At 41.6% G+C, this 9,027-nt stretch overlaps 1 pseudogene; it reads right to left on the bottom strand.

Moving 5' to 3' along the window:
• Positions 1-828: 828 nt before the first annotated feature.
• On the bottom strand, positions 829-947 carry LOC134931385 (5S ribosomal RNA; annotated as a pseudogene).
• Between the last annotated feature and the right edge of the window lie 8,080 nt (positions 948-9,027).

The raw sequence follows: 9,027 nt of genomic DNA, 5'->3' as shown, positions 1-9,027 counted from the left end.
AAAGTAATAAGACATATGCATTCAATATTTGAAGAAACAAAGAGAAAATAAAGCTATCTATTGGGTTTTACTAACAAGCACATTGGAAGACTTGACTACTGTTGTTATAAAACCTATGCATTACATGGTAAAGAGCCACAAACCACAATGCAGACTAGTAAAATAAAAACAAACTAACATTAGATTCAAACCTATGTGAGACTTACATTGATAGTGCAAGAGCAACACTCTACCAACTGTGCTTAATAGACTGCACATAAATGCCATAAACTTTATCAGAGATTTTAGTAAATAAGCTACAATGTCCAGGGTACTAAACATCATATATTCTATGGTGTGTCATAAGCAAGTCATTAGAATACTGCAAAAGTTATAAGACATATGCATTTAATATTTGAAGAAACAAAGAGAAAATAAAGCTATCTATTGGGTTTCAATAACAAGCACATTGGAAGACTTGACTGCTGTTGTTAAAAGACATATGCATTACATGGTATAGAGCCACAAACCACATGCAGACTAGTAAAATAAAAACATACTTACATGAGATTCAACCTATGAAATGCTTACATTGATAGCGAGAGACCAATACTCTACCAACTAAGCTAACCAGTCTGATACTACCAAGTGGTCTCCCATCCATGTATTACCCAAGTCTAATACTGCTTTTCTTCAAAGATCAAATGAGATTGGTGCCCATCCAGTGTGGTGTAGCTGTAGATGAATTGGTGGTTTCTGTTAGAGCTCTTCTACTTCTAACAACTGGTACAAAAATGAATAAGTTAAAAAATGGAATGCATCAAGAGAACGGTCGCGGTAGCATAAAAATACCCACTGCACCTGGTATTCCCAGGTGGTTTCCCATCTAAGTACTAACCTGACCAAATGCTGCTTAATTTCCAAGCTCAGATGAGATTGGGTATATCCAGTGTGGTATGGCTGTAGATGAGCTTTCTGGTTTCTATTAGAGCTCTTCTACTTCTAACTACTGGTACATTAATAAATAAGTTTCAAAATGGAATGCATCAAGAGAACGTTGTTGGTAGTGTAAAAGTACATATAGAACCTAGTATTCCCAGGTGGTCTCCCATCCAAGTACTAACCAGACCCAACAATGCTTAGCTTCCAAGATCAGATGACATTGGACATATCCAGTGTGATGCAGCTACAGATGTATCCTCATATGTTGTTGCTCATAGCGCACTATTTAGGGTCCTGTGTCGTGAGTTAGAATTAATGTTATGGCGTGCGTTGTGTCCCATGCCATGTAATACACAGTTTAACCAGGTGGTCTCCATTGCTTTTCCGACACTTAGTGGATTCAATCCGATATTTTTTTAAAGCAATCAGATAAAACACATCATATATACACCCAGAGGACCTGCTTCTACAATGGTTGGTTGTGGCATAACGAGTACAGTGTCTGCCTGCAATGCAAGCACTACCGGGTTTGATACCAAGTGCGGCAAGCTATTTTTATTTTATTGTAATTTATTTATTCTTTTTTAATACAATAAAGTTATTTGGTGTGTTGCTACTTATCTTTTTATAAAAAAGTCAGCTTCTACAAAATACAATGTCACGCTGCCACCCCTTCATTCAATTAATTTTGTCGTTACATTGTGTACAAAATCCTGGATAGCATTAGCATAAACAGCATTACTATTCCGGACAGCATTTCCAGTTCAGTTGCTTCAAATGACAATAAATATTTAATGCACAGTGCCATTTTGTCCCTATCTCATCAATATGACTCCCAAATGGTCTCCATTACTTTTCTGACACTGTTGCCGGATTCAATACGTTTTTTTAAAAATGCAATCAGATAAAACACATCACTTAAACACCCGGAGGGCAGTTTGGTAGCATGGTTTGCTGTGGCATAACAAGTACAGTTCCTGCCTGCAATGCATGTATTCCTGGGTTCAATACACAGTGTGGCATGTTTTTTTTATTTTATTTTAATGTACTTATTTATTCTTTTTTAATACAATATAGTTATTGGGTGTGTTGCTACTTCTCTTTATATAAAAAAAAGACCAACAGCTCATCTACAGCCACACCACACTGGATATGCCCAATCTTATCTGATACAGCCAATTTTGGCTCACTGCTTGGATGATATCACCATATGCAAATCCGTCTGCTGCAGGCCTTCCCCCAGGAATGCTTACACTAGTTGCGTTTAGTTTGATGTTTCGGGATGCCTCTGTATTAGGCAGCCTTCCGCCCTCCCATGTCCGTCTGAAGAGATGTGGCCTCCCTGCAGTTGTTGGACCCCAAGCAAAAGTTCCTTTGTGCTGCCTCAGTTGAATCTCCTTCACTTGACAGGGGGTGCCTGAGCAGCAGCCCTCCCCAGCCCTAGCCCAACTCCTACTTACCTGCCAGGTGAGATAATATGATCATGAAGGTGCTTCTCTGCTTTTTGGCTGCGATCTCGTGTTGCAGTCAGAGGGCTGATTTCTAGGGTCCTTTTTGCAAGGGGCCCTGGAGAGGAAAGAGGAGGGATCGATCGTTCGCTGATTGGAGGTTGGAGGCGTTTATTGCAGAATGGAAGGTCTGCGCAACACATTTCGGTTTATTGTCAAGAAAGAACATAGAGTTCGCAATGGTTTTGGAATGATCGTAACATCTATTCTGGAGAAACTGGCTGGAGTTCGTGTCAAGGAGGATGTGCATTGTATTCAGGACTTTCCACACCAAGGTACTTACGATGTTTTCTTTTCTGAGTTTGCTGCCTGTTTGCATTACTATGAGACTCTGAAAAATGAGGAGGAGGAGGCTATGCAAAAAGTTGAGATGATCCCTTTATTTTCCAACCTGGAGGTACCTGTTACTGTGCACTGCTTCAACCCCTTTATGCAGATTGATCTTATTTGTGCTTTCCTGTTACGCTATTGTTCAAAGGCGAGGGGAGGTGTATTGCAGAAAAATGTGTTTGATGTGTTTAATGGGAAAGTAAAATACTGGGTAAAGTTTAGGGACGACCCAAATGGGATTGGGGAAAGAAGCACCCGCCAGCAAATTTCTCTGTGGGTGGTAACAGTTGTTACCTGATGTACCTGGGAATGCCTGAGTATTGCAGAAACTGTTTTTGTTTTGGGCATACAAAACACAAATGTGACAAATTAAAATGTTGCAGAAATTGCAAAGCGCAGGGACATGAGGCTGGGGAATGCCCAGCACCAAAGAACTGTGATTTGTGTGGGATGCCTGGGCATGCTTGCTGGGAGTGTCCAGAAAATACAGCACCCAGAGCTGCTGGTGGTTTGAGTGCAGAGGCAGGTGTTCCTAGTAATCAGGAAAGGCCCATGTCTGAGCAGCTGGCAAAGCTGCCGTCGTTATTCGACCCTAAGTACAAAAGAACTTTTGCTGGCTGGAGGAGACCGAATGATGCTAATTCAGAGCAGGTGTGGTTCCTGGACCTTCTGCACATGCAAATGAGGCTGCTGCTGGGAAAAAGCCTCTAGTGCAGATGGGAGAGGAGGTTGAGAGCCCTGAGAAAGTGCTGGGTAAGCAAGTTGTAGCTGCTAGTATGGAAGTAACCTATGGGGAAGTTATTCAGGCAAGTGCCATTATTGAAGAAGTCAGTAGCCCTGAGGTTACAAGTGAGAGGGAAAGTGTGCATATTGACTTTGAAAGTTCACAGGAAGAAATGGAATCCTAAGGAAATGAGGACTTTACTGTTGTGTCAAAAAAGAAAGCTGCTAAAAACAGTGACAATCTTGTTAAAAAAGCAAGGCTGGATTCTGTGGAAGAAGAAAATCCTTTTGATGTTCTGCTAGGAGTGGACATTATGGAAGTTAATAGCCCACCAGGTACCAGTGCAGCCTCTCCGGGTGGGCAAGGAATGGCTTACCTGGGAGAAGAGGAGGTGGCCAGGCTGGGTGGAGCTAAGCAGTACCCTGAGATATGATTTTTTTTTTTCTGTTCATGTGTTCTGATTTCTTTTAGCTTCTATGTTCTCACTTGATATTATTTCTTTAAATATGAGATCTGTTAAAGGTAGTGCAAGACGCGCTGCAATTTTGGAAGATATTGCTGATCATAAAGGAGATATTGTGTGTTTACAGGAATGTGGGATTATGGGGGGATTGGGGAAGAAAGAGGGTTGTTTTGATGTATGTTTATGGTCTGGGTCAAATAAAAATAGGAATGATGGGGTGGGCATTTTGATTCGGAGGAGAGAGAGAACTTATTGTATATGTGGTGGTTGAAATTGGGAGGTGCATTATTGCTACAGTGATGTTTAGGGGGTGGAAAGTGAGGGTAATGAATATATATGCTCCTGCTGTTAAAAATGAGAGGAAGGAGTTTTTTGAGATAATTAAAATGTTTTTGCCAGGGAGGATTCCTTTAATTTTGGTTGGGGATTTTAATTGTTGTATGGAGGGAGGGAATTTGGATGTTACCAGCAAGATGCTGAGGGAAATTGTTTGTGATTTTGCTTTAATTGATGTAGTTGGTGCATGTGGTATTAACCCTGCACCGATGACTTATACCGATAGGGGGCGAATTGAGTAATGACTTGACTATATGGGGTAAATTTACTAAGATGGGAGTTCTATTTAATATGGGAAGTTGCCCATAGCAACTAATCAGATTCCAGGTATTATCTTCTAGAAGGTGCTAGATAATTGTGAAGTAGAATCTGATTGGTTGCTATGGGCAACATCCCATCTTAAATAGAACTCCCATCTTAGTAAATTTACCCCTATGTTTTTTTCAAAGGATATTGAGTGTAAAGGGTTTTCTCAGAGGAGGGTTATGTTCTCAGATCATGAATGTTTGTCCTGTACTTTTGAAGTTATAATGAGGAGATTATATGGGAAAGGGGTTTGGAAAATTTAATGTTAGGGGAGGAGGTGGTTAGGAGGAAATTTAAGAAGGCATATGTGAGGTGGGGTTGGAGATAGAAGGATTTTCCAGATATTCATGAATGGTGGGATTGGGTTAAAGGGGGAAATAAGTTTTCTTTAGAAAATGGGGTGGTAAATTGGCTGCTAGGAAGAGGGAGATGTATAGGAGAGGTTGCGTGAAGCTAGAATTTTTGTATAAGCTCAGGGATTTGGGGATGGATGTGAGTGAGATTTGTTATGAAAGGGCTCAAATTAATAAACATTTGAATGAGAAAGGGAGGGAGATAGTATTCCGTGCAAAGATTGATAAAATGGAGTTGGATGAAAGATGCACAAGATATTTCTTTAAGAAAACCTGTACTGGGAATAGGGATATGCATGTGGTATTAAAATGGGGCTGGTATGGAGGTATGTGGTGATGAGGTGTTGGAGGAAGCTAGGCTCTTTTGTAAGGAGTTGTATGATGTTAAAGAGTGTGATAGTAGTTTGGAGTCTGAGGTTTTGGGTGCTTTAATGGGGGAGGTGCATGAGGAAGATAGGGCGGCTTTGTGTGATGATTTATCTGAAGTAGAAATAAAACAGGCTGTGAAGGAGACTGGGAGGAATAAGACTCCGGGGAGTGATGGGTTATCTGTAGAATTTTATGATTTAGTGTGGGATGTTATTGGGAAGGATGTGGTGGAGGGCTTTCATTTTATGTGGAAGGTGGGTAGGATTTGTGAGTCAATGAAGGAAGGGATAGTGGTGTTGCTGTTCAAAAAAGGTGATAGGAGGGTTTGGGGGAATTGGAGGCAAATCACATTATTAAATGTTGATTACAAATTATATGCAAAAGTGTTTGTGAATAGGATGAAAGAGGTAATCTGACAAGTGATTCAGGAGGAACAAGTATGTGCTGTACCAGGGAGGAGAATGGGTGAGAATTTGGGTTTGCTTAGAGATGTGATTGGTGACTGTATGGAAAGGAAGCGTGACTGTTTGTTATTATCTATTGATTTTGAGAAAGCGTATGATCGTGTGTTTCTCAATTTTATGTTTAGTGTGTTGGAGAGGATGGGGATTCAGAGGGGTTTTGTGGATCGTGTGAAAGGTTTATATTGTGGTGCTAGGAGTAGGATTTTAATAAATGGAAAGGTGAGTGGATGGTTTTCTGTTGAGTCAGGGGTTAGGCAGGGATGTCCGTTATCACCATTATTGTTTATCTGCGCGATTGAGCCTTCGTTGTGTATGATCAGGGGCAATAAGGTGGTTAGGGGTGTTTTGGTTCCTGGGAGTGGTGGTAAATGTGTCAAAGTTTTTGGATATATGGACGACATAGTTATTTTGTGTATGAATATAGCAGCGTTGGCAAGAGTTTGTTTACTCATTCCATTTTTGTTGTTGCGTTTCAGCTTTTAAAGTTAATTGGAGCAAATCAAAGATGAAAGCCTTTGGGGATAGGATTGTGGAGGTGGAGGGTGTGGAAAGTATGAGCGGTGGGTTCAAGGTGTTGGGGGTTATTTTTGATAAAGAGCTGAAAAGGAGGGAAAGTTGGGTGGAGTGTGGGAATAAAGTTGCAAAGAAATTGAATTTTTGGCGTTTGCGGGATTTGACTTTTACAGGGAAAGTTTTGATTTATTAAGAGTGTGGTTTTGCCTTAATTGTTGTCTGTCGCATGTGTGTTTCAGCCGAATAGATGTAGAAGGAAGATTGAAAGGATGTTGTTTTTGTTCCTATGGGGGTGGAGAAGTTGAAAAGGGAATATTTTATGAAATTGCGTGAGAAGGGTGGGATCGGTTTCCCTAATATTGAGTTATATTTGATCTTGAATTATGTGTCTAATTTTGTTAAATTGTTGGAGAAAGAGAGTATGGCTGCATATATGGGTAGATGATTTTTGGATTAGGGTGGGGTAAGAGACAGCAGAATGTACCTGTGGCTTAACCAGGATTCACGGGTGGTCAATCTGTTGAAATCAGAGCACTACATTTTCGCCACCGTGCTCGATCCTAGGTTTAAAGCCTACATTGTATCTCTTTCCGGCAGACACATGTCTGCAGATGTTCAAAGACCTGCTGGTGAGACAATTGTCAAGTGGAACGTGACCCGCCAACAGCTCCTCCTTCATTTTCTACCGCCACTAGAGCTGCCATGAAAAGGCTAAAACCACCCGCTAGCAGTGATGCAGGGCAGTCAGGAGCAAGTGCTGACATCTGGTCCGGACTGAAGGACCTACCAATGATTACTGACATGTCATTTACTGTCACTGCATATGATTCTGTCACCATTGAAAGAATGGGGGAGGATTCTATGAGTGACAGCATCGAAGTAGGCACGTCAGGCAGTCCGTATGTATACTGGCAGGAAAAAGAGGCAATTTGGAGACCCTTGCACAAACTGGCTTTATTTTACCTAAGTTGTCCCCCCTCCAGTCTGTACTCCGAAAGAGTGTTTAGTGCAGCCGGTCACCTTGTCAGCGATCGGCGTATGAGGTTACTTCCACAAAATGTGTAGAAGATGATGTTCATCAAAATTAATTATAATCAATTCCTCCGTGGAGACATTCACCAGCAATTGCTTCAAGAAAGTACACAGGGACCTGAGATGGTGGATTCCAGTGGGGATGAATTAATACTCTGTGAGGAGGGGGATGTACACAGGTGGACATCCTGCCTCTGTAGAGCCACTTTGTGCAAGGAGAGATTGATTGCTTCATTTTTGGTGGGGGCCCAAACCAACCAGTCATTTCAGCCACAGTCGTGTGGCAGACCCTGTGGCTGAAATGATGGGTTTGTTAAAGTGTGTATGTCCTGTTTATACAACATAAGGGTGGGTGGGAGGGTCCAAGGACAATTCCATCTTGCACCTCCTTTTTTTTTTTTTTTTTTAATTTATCTCTGCATCATGTGATGTTTGGGGCTAATTTTTTTGAAGTACCATCCTGTCTGTCACTGCAGTGCCGCTCCTAGATGGGCCAGGTGTTTGTGCCGCCCACTTGGGTCGCTTAGCTTAGTCATCCAGCGATCTTGGTGCAAATTTTAGGACTAAAAATAATATTGTGAGGTGTTCAGAATAGACTGGAAATGAGTGGAAATTATGGTTATTGAGGTTAATAATACTATGGGATCAAAATTACCCACAAATTCTATGATTTAAACTGTTTTTGAGGGTTTAAAAAAAAAAAAAAACATCTGAATCCAAAACACACCCAAATCTGAAAAAAATATTCAAGGTAGGTTTTGCCAATATGCATCAGAATCCAAAACACGGCCGCGGAACCGAATCCAAAACCAAAACACAAAATCCGAAAAATTTCCGGTGCACATCTCTAGTACATACACATTGTACTGTGACCACAACCACCCACATCCCGGAGCATGCAGGCTTGTCAGCTATCTTCTGCTCTCAAGTGCAGGACAAAAGATATCGAACGTCGTATACAACCCGAGGGAGCATGCACCATATACAATATCTCCTGTACACACTGTCTGGTGTGACTGATATCCTACAAATAGGCTTGAATAAAAACCTTTCTCCTTGTTGAGACAAGGGAACCAGGACAATGACTTGATCCTGACACAATCACTGTATTGCTGCTGCTACCACTTCCCTATCCGGGACAGAAGCTGGTATGGTCGATTCAAAAATATGGCCTGGGGAAATGTCATGAAACTCCAGTTTATACCCATGGGACTCTATTTGTATGGCCCACGTGTCTAGGCCAGATTGAACCCAGAACTGACTGAAGAGTTTCAGACGTGCCCCCACCAGAGCGGACTCCTGCAAGGGAGCCCCAGCATCATGCTGAAGATTTGGCATAAGCAGAGGTTGATTTCTGCTCCTGTTAGACACTGTGGAGTTCATTTTTCTCTACCTTTACCCCTTTTTTTTTATTATTGGGTCAAAAAGATTGCATCTGAGAGTGATGTGTCGTTTATGCCGGCTCAGGAGCATCATGCAAGAATGTCGACTTTACCTGCGTTAGCCGTAGAACTAAAGCATCCAGCCCATCTCCAAATAAGGCCTCACCTTTATACGGGAGAGCCTCCATATTCCTTTTGGAGTCAGCGTCCGCATTCCATTGGCTAATCCACAATGCCCTCCATGCTGAGATTGCCATGGTAGCGTTTCTTGATCCCAAGAGACCAATATCTTTCATGGTTTCTAGTATGTACGCAGCAGCGTCTAT

Source organism: Pseudophryne corroboree, chromosome 5 (genome assembly GCF_028390025.1).
Source record: "Pseudophryne corroboree isolate aPseCor3 chromosome 5, aPseCor3.hap2, whole genome shotgun sequence".
Lineage (NCBI taxonomy): Eukaryota > Metazoa > Chordata > Amphibia > Anura > Myobatrachidae > Pseudophryne > Pseudophryne corroboree.
Note: the sequence above shows the minus strand (reverse complement) of the source record. Positions and strands in the feature narration are given on the sequence as shown.